This window comes from Zootermopsis nevadensis, unplaced genomic scaffold (assembly GCF_977971745.1).
Source record: "Zootermopsis nevadensis isolate Lab colony 2312 unplaced genomic scaffold, Znev_1.0 Znev_ptg000019l, whole genome shotgun sequence".
NCBI lineage: Eukaryota > Metazoa > Arthropoda > Insecta > Blattodea > Termopsidae > Zootermopsis > Zootermopsis nevadensis.
Window position 1 is genome coordinate 8255741 of NW_028259151.1, and position 15482 is coordinate 8271222.

The 15482-nt window shown below is 37.6% G+C and overlaps 1 long non-coding RNA gene across 1 annotated transcript; it reads right to left on the reverse strand.

The window, feature by feature from the left end:
• Positions 1 to 51: 51 nt before the first annotated feature.
• On the reverse strand, positions 52 to 15280 carry LOC110835898 (uncharacterized). Its single transcript, XR_002545083.2, has 2 exons — positions 14426 to 15280; positions 52 to 248 (listed from the first exon to the last, which is right to left on the reverse strand). It is a non-coding gene; the product is annotated as an uncharacterized LOC110835898 (long non-coding RNA).
• Between the last annotated feature and the right edge of the window lie 202 nt (positions 15281 to 15482).

Below are 15482 nucleotides of genomic sequence, written 5' to 3' on the forward strand. Positions count from 1 at the left end.
GGATTAAAGGAACTGGGAAGCACAAATTCATGTAATGATTTTGGTGCTAGATTCGCTTTGACACACACTTCTTTTATTTGCGTTGCATTAGAGCCAGCTCATAATAGAGATCCCATGTTTTTTTGCTCTGCGATAATTATGTTTTCAACTAACAAATTCTCGTAGTCAGCGCACATATGAAGTTGGTTCTATCCACTAAATCCCAGTTGACCCTTCCTTCCTTCCTTTGATCTTCCTGGTGGCGTTTTCTAAAGAAAAGTTTAAAACAAATAGTAATAAAGTTTCCCCTTTTCTCACATCCTACTGAATCGGATAAATATTTACACAACGGGATTTACCATATGACTAATTCAAAAACATTTTGTTAACGTGAGTAGCTTCATGAATACATTAACTTAATTCGAATGTTGTATAATACTTGAATCCTAGCTGAATCACAGGCTTCATTGAAGTCCAGAAATGGCTGCAGTACCACTCAACTGCACTAAAATTTTTGAACCCGATGAATTCGTCAGATCAGTATTTTATTTATTACATTAAAACCCAAGATGACAGTCCCGTTTTCGTCCGCGTATGAATGTAAACTTCACGGGAAAAATTTTGTAAATAGTTTTCTATTCATTTAACAACGATGATATTCCTCGATACTTAACTAAAACTCGTTTCATCATACATTTGTGCCCGACGCCTCCACGGTTACCGTACGTCGAGCTTCCAGTCAGACCAGAACGACAACGTACGACAGCATGATGACATGTCACAAAACACAGCGCGTTTCTTACGCGGAACACAAAAGTTCTTTGCCATGATCAAAGCAAAACCCGCTGGATATTAGTGATCTATACTACTGACGAATATTTAGAATATTATTCGAAATTGTTAGTATTTGATGTTGTGCAAAACGTGACTCAAATAAGCATTAAGTTAATCGTTATCATTGACAACAAGGAGACAAGAAAAGTGGCCAATAATAAATCCCAAGAGCATGTTTATAACCCAAAAATTTGTATAAACTACAGTACAGGAAATCATAATACTTATACAAGAAAGACCAAACTAAAATACAACTTTCTATCCCAGAAATAAGCAAGTCTTTTGTTCTATTTCTGCTGATACTTAATGTACACAAAAATTTTATATTAAAAAGCAAGAACAGAATGAATATTACATATATTTATTTTTTATAATCATTTATTTTTATAACCAAAGAAGAATATTATTATGGTTTCAAAAAAGAAGGTGGAAGAACGTGGAATTGGTTATTGTGGTTTAGGATCAGTGCGGGTGACGAGATTTTGTGAACTCGGTAATGAACATTTAAGTCCCACACAAGACGGAAAATGTTGTTGCTGTCAGATTCTGAAGAAGGGATCTCTTTAGGGAGTTGATCAGACGTATCCTTCTACTCCATTTACTTTTGTATTCTTTCTTGTATAAAGCATTGGTCACAGACACATCCAACTTGCTTGTAAGCTGTTTGTATTGCGTCTCGTAGCCATGCTCTATCTCCAGCTCCCTCTTATTACATATAGGAATACGAGTGGTTCGTATTCTTCATCTTTCCTTTGACGAAAGTTATGGAAATAACCAATAAAAGTTCAATGATCCGTAATCCATAATTGGAATCGGTTTGCCAAAAACATCCGAAGTCTCAATTTCCTGTTGGAACATTCGAAACAGAGTTCTCCTTATCCTGCTTCATTGATTTTCATGATGCAACCAGTCACAGTTCCCTGAAGTCGTATTAAAGCCTGTCGAATGCTTCTAGGTTAGTCAACAAATCGATCCTCGCACTGTGCAATGTTACTGCAAATCTGGAATAATTCTCATGTTGCACCGCCGAGCCATCGCCGGATTATCGGCCCATTTCCTTAATGCCGTCTTACCACGGCATAGCAATCACTTTCCTGTCGCAATAGCCACCTGCTACGCCTTCATAAACAGCACCTCGCTGTATTTACAGAGAATGATTATACCGAAACAGAGTAGCAATTCGTTATCGTTGTGGTCTCCACGTAGGGCATCGTCAGATGACAACGTGCATGAACAAATGACTGTGTAATTCTTACGTTCTTAGGTGAGTTACATTTTTTGCAGAGCGCCTATTAAAATCGACGTTCCCATAAGTTTAAATCCATAAAATTAATCCCCATGACATTCGGTATGGTCTTTTTCTTTTAACACTAACGTGAAGGATGTTCAAGATTGTTAAGTTAGACTGTACTCACATATTCTTCGGCTGTGTCGTACATAAGGAAAGAAAACGTATCTTTTCTCGAAACGAATGCTTGTCTAAACGCTTTGTAGTTGTTAAATATTTATTAAAAGTGCTTATTGTAAGATAGTTCAGCACAATTCCTTTTCAGATAGAACGTAAGCAACGTAGAAATACTTTATTTTGTGTTTTATAATAAACTGAACAAAATGAACACATGATATAGAGGTTTTATACATTCGTTAATCTCCCATTATGAATGTTTAGCCTCAGAAGATATTCAACCGATTTTTATGAAATTATATATTCGCATTCGCTCCTAAACTGTTAAGCGAATTAATTTAATTGGATACCGGCCATGTAAAATCATACCTCTGTACTGAATTTATACCTAAACTTTATAAATATTCTCAGAGACGACTTAGAAGTGTTCCAGTTATAAATGGAATAGGACACGATCTAAAAATTTAATTTGGGAAAGTCTATTCGACGGACATTTAAAAATAGTAATTTCCGATTTTATGTTCCGAGATGATGAACCAAGTAATGTGATTGATACTGACCAAAAGCAAGTATATTTTACCGATATTTTTGTGTAAAGAGAATCTTTAATTAGGGTTTTACTTCCGTGTCAGGTGTACTACCTGAGAGTTTTAAGTTCGACTGGGTCTGTGAACTCAATGTGAAGTCAATGTGAATTGACATTATTTTTATTTTTCGAGCATTGTTTATATGAAAGCATTCCATGTCAAACGGTTCGTATGTCTGTCTGCCTCCATTTCCGAACAGAAAAGCAGGTCCCTCTTCTCGTGGGAACATGAGAGCTGAATTTAAAGTGATTCTGAGTACGATGTCATAGGGCGTAAGGATAAAACTTCCCACATTTCTTTAACATTGACATTTGCTGTAGGTGAGTGGTGAGCTTCACCGGTGATGAAGAGGAAAAATCCTTCTGTGCCGGCTATCGGAATCACGAATATTCATCCCGTGGCCAGTCGCTTTGCCGACTTAGATCCCAATATTAAATACAAAACACTTAACACAGTTTCTAAAACACACTAATTTTAGAGTCAACCACCGAATGTCACGACAGAGTTTTTGACAGGCCTGTTCTACTTTCGCGCTGAAGAGGTTTTTCATTTTGGTTCGGACGCCGGTTACCTGAGCGAAGATTACTGCGGTTTGTCTTAATCCGCCGAGGAAAATCCACGGTTAGTCCATAAATTATTCCACGTTTCCTACTTCGCTTTCTCATTTATTTTTAATTAATAATCCCTAATTTCACTGTATAATGAGCTCTTAACAGTTATGTAAACAAACCACAAATAAAGAAGTTTAGGCCTACCACAAAACTTCTACTCCTTGTAAGTCATAAATAATTTGAAAACATAAAGGATTAGTTTTTGTGGTGACTATTTGAACCAAGGTAACTCTGTATTTTAATTAAGCTTCAAGTTTAGGTGAGCGTGTAGTTCGTGTTTCCCATCTTAATATTATTTAACTTTAGTCGTCAGTACACCACAAGGACCACGCTGGCCTTGTAATCCTGGGGTCTCGGGTTCGATTCCCGGCGGTGCCCGAATTTATAACTTGTGTTGGGCAAGGCCGTGGTCTAGGCAACACGGAGTTTTCCTCCGTGGCATCCCAACAATTACTCCATTCACACACAGAAGAAGGCAATGGCAAACCACTTCTAGATCATCTGCCAAGAACGTATATGAACAGGTCCCAGTCCGAGAAAAGGATGGAAGGATCCTGTTCATATGGACCTGTCGTCAGACAGAACATTAAATAAATAATAAAATGAAACACCACAAGGGGCAGCTGAAACCTGACTTAAAACAGTAGGTCACTGACCACAAGTAAATATACCGAATGCTAGGATCAGTCCTTTCTAACTAAAATAAGGTCTGCTAACTGCAGTAAGGCACAGGTCGGTCAATCTACGTGGCGGAAGTGACGTACGACGTGAGGAAAAGAGTTTCTTGCTTTCACTCTCCCCTGCTCCTTACTCCCAGGAATTGGGATATCTCACGTAGGGAGGGTTGCTAAATTCGAAGCTTCAAATCGAGAATGGCAGGACAACGCAAGCTACAATTTGGCACTAAATTGATGTCGTCGATTTGGTTAAGAATTGATTAAGCTCAACAGCAATAGAACAGAGACAAAACTATCCATTATTAAGCGAGCGTAATGGAAAATTAAATAAACACTACATTTGATTTAATTCTGTTATGACATGGATCAAAACGATTATGTATTAACCTGCTTCTAAATCACGAAGGAAAATCAAAGCGTGAGTCAGAAACCTGAGTCAATGCACAAAAGAGAACATAAAATTGCAGGTGGAAAGATCATTATTCTCTGGACGACAGTAATTAAAATATCTGTTGCCGATGTGGGCTGGCTTCGTGTATTTCAGGATTAAGGAGCACTTGCGGGATTTTTTGAGCGTGGCAATGAACATTCAGATTTCATAAAATCTGCGGAATAGTAAAGCAAAATTCAATGACGAAATGCCTAATGAAATTTAAAATTTTAAACATGGCCAAAATATTCTTATTTTGAAAGAAGTCAACGGTGTGCTTTCTGAAACGTTAATCAAGTTTAAGAGTTTTACTGTTATCGAAAAATTATAAAACCAATGGAACGGTGATACAGTTTTAAAAAATCACAATTATGATTATAATAAGTGTCGAGAGTGGCCAGTTCCCTCAGTGATTCACGCACTACTCCGTTTATTTGAACCGAGAATTCAAAGACTTATTTGGGAAATTTCTCAAGTTAGCACCTCATATACTTAGTTCTTAAAAACGTGATAGTTATGCTTGTGCGCTTTATATTTTAAACGCCTCTGAACACATAATCTAGCTACGTAGTCTCCCAAGGCAAATGCCGGAACATAACCTCAGTTATACCTCCACTTATTCCTTCCATACGCCCTACAGTTTATTTTCAGTCATTCAAATCACGTGTTTCGACGCAATATATTCCGATCTAATAGCAGAGACTTGAAATAAGTTACAGATAAAGTAATGCAAGTAACACATGGGGACAAGACTCCTCTGTAGAATGTAGTTTATGCAGAAAGGCTCTACCACCTTCGACCTCTCTTATTATGCATCTTATTTATTTATTTTCGTTTTATTTCGTGTTATTTTTATTTAAATAGCCTTTATACGCAGTTTTTAGTATCACGTGATAGCCCTCAAAACTTCAAAGTTTTTTAATGACGGAAATATTCAAGGTTAAAATCGATTAACATGAGGCAGTGTACTTCGCGGTTTGACTTAGGCCTGTCTTACAGGCAAATACTTTTGAATGGCCTAATTAATTTAATTCAAACATACTCACTTCCCCCTCCATGTTCCGTGGTTCATTGATCTCAGTGTATGAAGAGCTCAAGTCTAAATCTCTTGTGATGGAGACACAATGCAGACTGATAAGCCTTAGGCCTGTCATCCCCTGGCCTCATACAAATTACCTCATGCACGTCCATCCGCTTGTGTTTAGGCCTACATCACGTGATATAATTTAATGTCATGCCATTTCAAACCCAGTATATGCAAGCAAAACATCCATGCAGTATTTGTTTCAGGCAAAATGGTTATATGCCCTCATGCTATTATAATCCCAATACGTTGGTGATTTACACAAAACAATTATGTAGTGCTTAAATCACGAGACGTGGTTCAATGCCCCCGGGCTATTCCAATCCCGGTAAATGTAATGAGATCGGGTATGTAATGTTTAGACTTCGTGATTTTGTCCTCAGGCTGTTTGCAAGCTCACCCTAATTTGTACACGGAATAATCCCCACCCAACTCCTTAATACTTGAAGTTTAATGAACATTTTTAAGCAAGTTTCCTTTTAATATAATTTCGATTTTTTAAAATTAAATGTTATGTAATTTATATGGTAACCGCGGTTGAATATTATTTTAATTGTATGACGTAAGTAGGACGTCTATATGGGAATTATACTGGAGAAGTATAGTGGGTATATCTGAATGATTTGAGATATTTGTTTTTAAGTCTATTGCATGATAACATCTTACAAAGAAAGGAATTATGCGAAATTTGCATTAGAAGTTTTTCGCAATATCTTACCCGGAAATTCCATTAACTAAATAAATACTGTGTGCAATTCTCTGAACATGTGACATTATCGAAATTGAAGTCCATAAACGTTTTCCTACTTGACAGTAATGAATAATACTTGGTACAAAAGAAGACTTGAAGTTTTGCGTGGCTATAGGGCTCATTAAGTTAAGAAGCATTTTGCTGAATATAAAGCAACAACATGGCTGCCGACAGAAATCTGTATTTCTCTTTCTATTTGATAAGATGGTAAAGTTGCGTCATATTGTGATATAATAAGTATATATTAAATCTTGTCCGTCTAATCACAATAATTCATATTAAATTATTACAATAATTAACATTTCAACATTTAAAACATTTAAAATATTTAAAATATTAAATGATGTTCTTTATCGAAATATTCGATTTAACATGAAAAATGATGGTCTAATGTAAATCGAATATTTCGATAAAGAACATCATTTAATATTTTAAATATTTTAAATGTTTTAAATGTTGAAATGTTAATTATTGTAATATTTAATAAGAATTATTGTGATTAGACGGACAAGATTTAATATATACTTTCTATTTGATGCTGAGAGCCAATGAAACAGTGGTATAAACGTTATGTGCGATACAATTACAAACTTATTGGCATTGGGAAAAGTTTGAGGTTTGACAAATTTAAATTTAACATATTGATAATTTGTTGTAGAGGGACGTATTCACATAATGAACGCTAAATTGTATAATTAGTGTAGCTTCATAACGGGATTTACCGTACAATCTCTCTTGTGCAAGAAGACGTTTGTTCCTTAGTGTTCCCTGGCATCTGAAGAGATGTAGGCGTAATTTATATTGTAACTGGCTAACAACTTGTTGGGGGGCTGACGTCATAATCGTAAGGAACCGATTGTGATTTTAGTCGTACGTGAAAAAGTATTTGACGATGGACCAGACAGCTCTACAAAACCACTATCTAGAAATAAAACCTGCTAAAAATAATTTGAACAAGAAGAAGGCAAGACCTGAACCCCGACCGTTACGAGCCACTCATGCTCAAAATAGTTTGACCCAGAGTTTGTTTCTGCCGACATAATAATCATGTAGTTAAGAGAATGGGGCATGTAGTAGGAATAGGTTATGAAAAAGAGATACTTTTCTTATTCCATTAAAATTTTAGTTTCCAAAAGGAAAACAGAAGATGCAGTATTGTGGTTGCCACAGGACGAAACGATGTCAACACAAATTCACGAGGGTAAGATTTCAAGAACGCAATAAATTGTTCCAAGCAATTACATCCACCCTCGAAGACTCGCTCTACGCAATGCTGTTCAAGTTGGAACGTCGTGCTGTTTACATGCCGTACTCCGCAATGCATTGTCACTGACTTTTCGTTTAAAATTCAATGAGCATTCCACTGCTCGTTTAAAAAAGCTTGAACGTTTAAAACAAACCACGTAAAACAAAGCACTTCAATTTTATTTTGTTGGTCTTCATATCGTATTAATTAATTAACATAAAATGCAAACCAAAAATGTGTAATATCCCTCTCTCATTTTCGCGTTTTTTTACAAGCTAATTAAATTGTATATAATTTACATTGCAAACTCTGTCAATTTTAAATATGATTTGAGGTTTTTACGACGGTGAATCCGAAGATGGCTGTCTTAGGGTCGAAGCGCCGTGTAGTCTGGTAGACGTTTACCAAGGTTTCCATCATCGCCCTGATTGTGGAAGCAGCAAGGACCTCTGATACGTCGGTGAACTTCTACCAGACTTCACGGCGCTACAAACCACATGACATCCATCCTCTACAAATGATAGTTTCTCTCCTCTGTATTATTATTATTGGTATTGTTGTTACTGTTATCATCATAATCATCATTAAACACGCTTCAGTACGGATGAAAACTTTGTCTGGAAGATCTGTACTTTCCGGCATAATTATGAAAAATTATTGTAAGAGAATCTTTAGAATACTTTATAGAGTGCCCATAATAGCAAATATACCCAATTAGATTTCAATGTCCTTTTGTGTAAACTGAAGAGAAGTTAGAAACATAGACGTCGTAGAAATGACATTCCGCTACTCAAACGTCATGATCTGAAGGTGATATCCAGAAGAAAGACATTGTGACAGTTTTTTTTAAGTGTTCTGTGTGACGACAGGTCCATATGAACAGGATCCTTCCATCCTTTTCTCGGACTGGGACCTGTTCATATACGTTCTTGGCAGATGATCCAGAAGTGGTTTGCCATTGCCTTCTTCTGTGTGTGAATGGAGTAATTGTTGGGATGCCACGGAGGAAAACTCCGTGTTGCCTAGACCACGGCCTTACCCAACACAAGTTATAAATTCGGGCACCGCTTGGAATCGAACCCGAGACCCCAGGATTACAAGGCCAGCGTTAATTTTGTAATTGTTTAACGCAGAATATGGCAAGATCGTTTGTACCGCTAAGTTAACCGTGCTGAGACAGATGACAATCTTAAATTCCTGCGACTGTTTCATTACACACGCATTAGGAGAAGCATCCTGATGATGAAATTAAAAAGTAAACCAGAGCAAGTCGTCCTCGTGTATCCAGCCATTACATTTAACATATCTACTACATGCTATCTGCATTCCAGCACATTACACTTCCAGTTGTCGCATCCAAAAAGAAAATAGATTAACATTTTGCCTGTCGTTTCGTGTGTACGTGCGTGTATTTGAAGCAGACTGTCACTGGAAAGGAGGTTCAGTCTGTTGTTACCCTCCTATTCGACTCCGAATTTGCAGTATGGAACTGGACCCACCTCTCACTTGGTGACTAAACGTGTCCACACTCCATTCTTTCTTTGTAATAATGAATGTTACTTTATACTTTCTTCACTTTTACTCAGTAAGTCTCTTTGTCCGCGATAGTTGAGTTAGAAGAATGTTTGACTACTGAGAGTGGTTACGTTGTCGCCCGCACTGCAGGCAAAGACGCTACCAAGCGAACAATCTACTGACGCTTACTTCTACCACAATTACGAGAGAGAGAGAAAAACCAGTAAAGGAATTGGGAAACAAAATTGTGTTTGTTTTAAAGAAGCTATGGATTGTCGAAGTCTGAGAAGGTTCCACTGCCACGCTGCAGAAATGGAGCCGTATCATAGCGTTCCAAACTAGTAGGTTGCCCTTTGAGTGAAGAACACGTATTGCGGGTGGCTTGGTAACAAAATGAAAGGGAAACATATGAATCAAAGAAAGAATTTGGAGAGGGGGGGGGGGGCTGGGCGTACAAAAATCCATTTGGGAAATGAGAAATCTTAGACTGGTAAATTCAAGAGAAGCGGTTACTTTCAGTGCGTATATACACTCTAGAGGAAAATATTAAATAAGATTTTATAAAAAAAAAAAACACAGTCAAACGGGTATTGGACCGAAGTAGCTCATTACACTTCAAATGCGGAGTTTTGTTTGCATGTTAAGAATATAGAAACCGTCAAGGAATTATTATTTTCCTCGTCACCAAATATTATTGCGATGATCAAAACGAAGACGCCAGAGAAGGCCGGGGGGAGGGGAGGGGAGGGGGGAAATGAGAAATCCGTACAGAATTTTGGTTGGCAAAGGTTGGTTAGTAGAGAGACAGACCATTCTACAAAACGTAGACGTGGAAGGCAGAATAATATAAAAACAGAAGAGAACAGATTCTTCGGGTTGAGGATGTGGGCCGATTGTGGGCTCTTGTGAGCACAGTAATAGACCTTGTTAGTCCGTCAAAGGGGGTCATTCTGGGTATATATCTCCTCTTCAGGAGCAGATGTTTTAGTTAACAAGGAAAAACAGCTTTGTCACGGAAACTTACGGTTCAGCATTCTAAACACATGACCTCCCTCTAAATTGTTGACAAGGAATAACAGCGTTGTACCGGATACGTCCCCTTTGGGCCGAGCTCTGAGGTCTAGCATCCTAGTCACGTCTTCACAGACTAATCATCTCACATTATAAAACTAAGCTCTTCCGAATTAAGCCTATATTTCACTAGGAATAATCACCTTTCCTTTAGATTTTCGGTCGAAGTATGTCAACTTTTAGTTTCTTAAAATCTAAAAGTTCTTGACGATGGTAATGGGTCATTTGAATAAAAATTTTCTTGGATATTATCCATCGTCTGGTATTTTTTTATTTTATTTTTTTTATTTTTTTTAGTGTTCTGTCTGCCGACAGGTCCATATGAACGGGATCCTTCCATCCTTTTCTCGGACTGGGACCTGTTCATATACGTTCTTGGCAGATGATCCAGAAGTGGTTTGCCATTGCCTTCTTCTGTGTGTGAATTGAGTAATTGTTGGGATGCCACGGAGGAAAACTCCGTGTTGCCTAGACCACGGCCTTACCCAACACAAGTTATAAATTCGGGCACCGCCGGGAATCGAACCCGAGACCCCAGGGTTACAAGGCCAGCGTTCTAACCGCTAGACCACCGTGGCTCTTATCGTCTAGTATATAAAACGTTTTATATAGTATACGATGGATAATATCCAAGAAAAGTTTTATTCAAATGTCTTAGTGTCTTGCAAAGTATTGTGATTAATTAAAGGATGTGTGTTTTTGAAACGTGTGTTTGTTTTTGTATGTGTGTCCGTGTAAGGTGGAATGTTTTTGTAGGGGTGAATGTCTAGTTATGTGTGTAGGGTGTACTATGGAGTGTACTTGTTTATATTATATGTATTTCGTTGTAATTGTGTATGTAAGGACCACTGCCACTGGGTGCAAACCCAAATGTAGTAAATAAATAATAATAATTTGCTTTTTTATCAGAACAAAGTTTAACATTAGAACGCAACTCAGCACCAATCAACGACAGTGATGCAAAAATCAAAAGCTGGTCCACCCCCATGTAATGGACTCCACCAACCACCCCTTGATATTCGAGTCAAGGTCCCATTGAGTTTTCTGTGCAGGTAAGGAAGATGGTACTTTAAAGACGAGAACATATGTTCAAAAAATCATTTTTGCAGCTCGTGAAGCACTTGGCATGTCACAACAAGGAAGTATAAATAACAAATTACATCAGCTGGTAACAAAATTTTGGGGGCACAGCAAACGTTTGTCTGTGAAAAGCGAGAATTGAAAGGCAAAACCACTGAACTTTATGGCCGTACAGGTTTCAAGATGTGCATTAGATACACCAACAAATTGTCATTACTATTTTAAGTAGGATATAGCAGCCGACAAACATTACAATACCTCGACATTTTATAGTAAAACGCTAATCTAAAATGTCATGAAAATACATTTAGCTGTTCCGAGTTGTTATGAGAAGATAAACAGCGAAGTTAAGGTCCGTATACTTTGCAAACTTTGTTGCGAGCACGCGTAGAAAAGGATGCAAGAAATAGTTAGAGAAAAAGTAGCGCGGAGTTGTTTGCGAAACCAACTTCCGGTAGGAGAACAGCAACGGACATGCTGCCACAGTGATATTTTCGCTCTTATTTTTGTGGATTTATTGCTTTCCAACTTTCTTTTGGAAAGGAACCAAGCGAAATCCGCATCAGCCAACCACAAGCCAGAATAAAGTTCGTAAAAAAAAAGTACGTACAGCCGCAGGACAAAAATTAATTTCCTCATTTTCCGTTGTCAGCTCGAGGAGTGAGCGAATTCACTTTGTGTCCTGTTTTGGCCCGGGATTTGAGGTTATCGCGAGTTGAAGATGTCGATTGTGGTCTTTAGGGTTGTGACGCAAAATGATCCTGAAAGGTGGTTACCGATGTTTCTCTACGTGGAGGCGACAACTTTGCCGGACAAGGCCTAACGATGTCAGAACTCGGACGACCACGGATACTGAACCTCTTAACCAAAGATGCTGCCTACCGTGCCATTTCACAAATTTAGCACGCGATGTCTGAAGTCATTTGTTCCATTTCCGTCCAATGTAGGTAGTCAATTCTTTTCACAGAAATATACTTAGAGATCTTAATAATTGTATCAGCAGTTCGTAATAAAATTACAATTACAATTACAATTCTCGAACGAAATATTACTCGAGTGTAATTATATCACCGCCAAGGTGGTCTAGCGGTTAGAACGCTGGCCTTGTAATCCTGGGGGTCTCGGGTTCGATTCCCGGCGGTGCCCGAATTTATAACTTGTGTTGGGAAAGGCCGTGGTCTAGGCAACACGGAGTTTTCCTCCGTGGCATCCCAACAATTACTCCATTCACACACAGAAGAAGGCAATGGCAAACCACTTCTGGATCATCTGCCAAGAACGTATATGAACAGGTCCCAGTCCGAGAAAAGGATGGAAGGATCCTGTTCATAATATGTCGCCAACCTCTTGTAAAGGAGACGGCGTAATAAAGAAGAAGTAACTAATATCCTGTGAACGACCGCACAACCAGAATTCGTGAGCTACACTAAACTTAAATTGTAGCTAATACATTTATATTTCCTAAATATAAACTTAGTAACACAGTACAGATATAACTAGAAGTCTGTGCAGTAGAAGAGTAGAATTTAGAAGTTCTAACGAGAATTTCTTGTTAATATTTGAGTGGAAGTTACAAAAGTTAAATAAGAATAAGAAGAACTGCAGACAATGAAACACCGTCCTTGACACCGAAGCATGTACAGTGGGCTCCGGATTAACTCGGAGCATGAAATTAAATATTAATTTAGAAAATGTGTTGTAAAATTTAAAAAGGTTAAAAAAATAGGAATAAATACGAAAATGGCATTATTTAACTCATTAAGAGAGATTAATTACTGATACAACCTGAAGTTTACGACAACATAATGTTATTACCGTCCGTTGGAATCCATTTCAAGAACTACGTGTTTTATGATGTATTAAATTTTATATAACATAAATTCTGTTGTTAGTACATCTTTAAAAAAAATTACCCAGTTTATGTCTGTAAATAAACTTATGATGTCACATTTTCACGACTTTCTTCAATATTTTGCTCGTTGTTCGGGGGTTTCGATAATGCGGGAAACTGTACTACCCAACCAACCCGGATAATCGTGAGTCTGCGCTGTCTGATACCCGAAACGTCGTCGTCACTCTTGTCATACAGCCAGACTCATCGATATAATAAATCTTTAACGAGATACAAAGCCTTATGATCGCATACAGTGTGACGAACATACCAACAGAGTAGACTGATATCTGTCATGTACGAGCTCGATGGGGTCCAGGACTTGTTTATATATTGGCGTACTGCAAATCTCAGTTCAAGTCCGAATTCTTGTTACATTCGCGCTGAGGCCATCAGTTTTGCGGACTGGGACTGAAAATGATATTGTGTTCCGTCGCTTTTGGACCAAATTCGTTACAAGGAACTCGGCTTTATGGAGTAATGTATATCTGAGCAGTACAGATTTGGAGACGACAGAAGACAATTCTTTTTATTCCATTCCTGATATTCTTGTACTATTCTTTTTCGTTACTGTGCATTATCTCGTCTCTCTGCGTCTCTCTTCTACTTTGTCACAGAGTCAACTCCACCCTATTCCTTTTCTACTCCTTGTCTCCCCCGCATTTCACAGCTTCTTCTTCTGAAATCTTCATTCTATCAAAAATTCTCCTCGTGTCTACCTCCTTAATCCCCAGTGTCCTGACCCACGTACTCATGAGTTCTGGATATGAAGAAATACAGTAATCACGAGACTGTCATGTTACGATTGTAGAAATCGCTAAGAGTGGATGGACAACGTTACCCGTAAGGTGATTGCACAGCATTCTTGAAGCAATATTATCGATTTGACCGGCCAATAGCTTGGAAGATACTTCACCTGATTAATATATGAAAAAGTAAGATAGATTTATTGAAAAGTGTATTTGAGAGTAAATCCAAGGAAAAGAAGAGACAGGCAGAATAAGATTTATAATCTATGTCATACTGATTAACAAAAGAATGCTATAAAATATGATAGGATGAAATCCTAATAAATACAGGGAATCTTACGATTTTTAAAGTCGGAATTCAGGTTTTCACGGCGGAGAATTATAAGATTTCTGTCGTCTGCGTAGCAGCTATGTACGAGACGACATGACGATACGAGTGATATCTCATTCCCATATTTAATCAGATCGTTAATTGCGTGTTTAATTGTTTCAGGGAAAATTCATTTCTCACTTACCTGTAGAACACTTCAGTGCCCCCATAATTCCTCATGTAAACATGGTGGTATATATCTTCTTAGTCGAATTTTGAATCATGTCGTCACACAGAACAAATTTGTCGTAATACTCTACTTGATTTTATTTTATACTTTACGTAGATATTACAAAGATGCTATTTCTCATCACCAAAACCTACGAAATCACAAATGAACCAAGAAATGAATATACGCGTATAAACACACTATCACCTTTCGTACAAGAGGGAAGACTAGGTGATTTTCTTCTTATCAGTACAAAGATACTTCCTACATTTAAACACACACACAGCGTTAACAAAATTATACCAACAAAATCACGAATCTCGGATATATTGGCAAAACACAAACACACAGTACGTGAAATCTTTTAAAAGATTTTGCCTACGTCACTAATAAGATATACACACTCAGCTTCTCATCGTGAAACATTTCACTGTTTAAGTCTTTCAATGATATCTATTATTCATATTCATCCTTACGGAAAAGATTACTAAGTACGAATATACGTTAAATGTTCCCACTGATGGCATACACACTCAGCTTCTCATCGTGAAACATTTCACTGTTTAAGTCTTTCAATGATATCTATTATTCATATTCATCCTTACGGAAAAGATTACTAAGTACGAATATACGTTAAATGTTCCCACTGATGGCTTATAATTTCGACGGATAGTTAATAGAGACGATTTTAACGGAACGCAAACACCTCCGTAACAAAATAAATACCGACTGAATTTCCCTAACAACACAAGACATTGATCGCACGGGTTGTATTCGGACGTCGTAAGTATGGTTCAGTACTACCCCCTGTAGATTGCGTCTGTGAGTATGCTCTTCACGTCCTTCAATAGCCATGTACTACTGTTATCGATACAGGGCGACATCTCAAGACTTTAAAAAGAAACGTCCTAGAATCAGTGCCACCTGCACGCAACATTCCTCGCATTTCTGAACCTAAAGTCATTTATAAATACCACCCTCATAAGGTTAAATAAAACCCATTACAATATTAATAAACGTAAGATCATATATT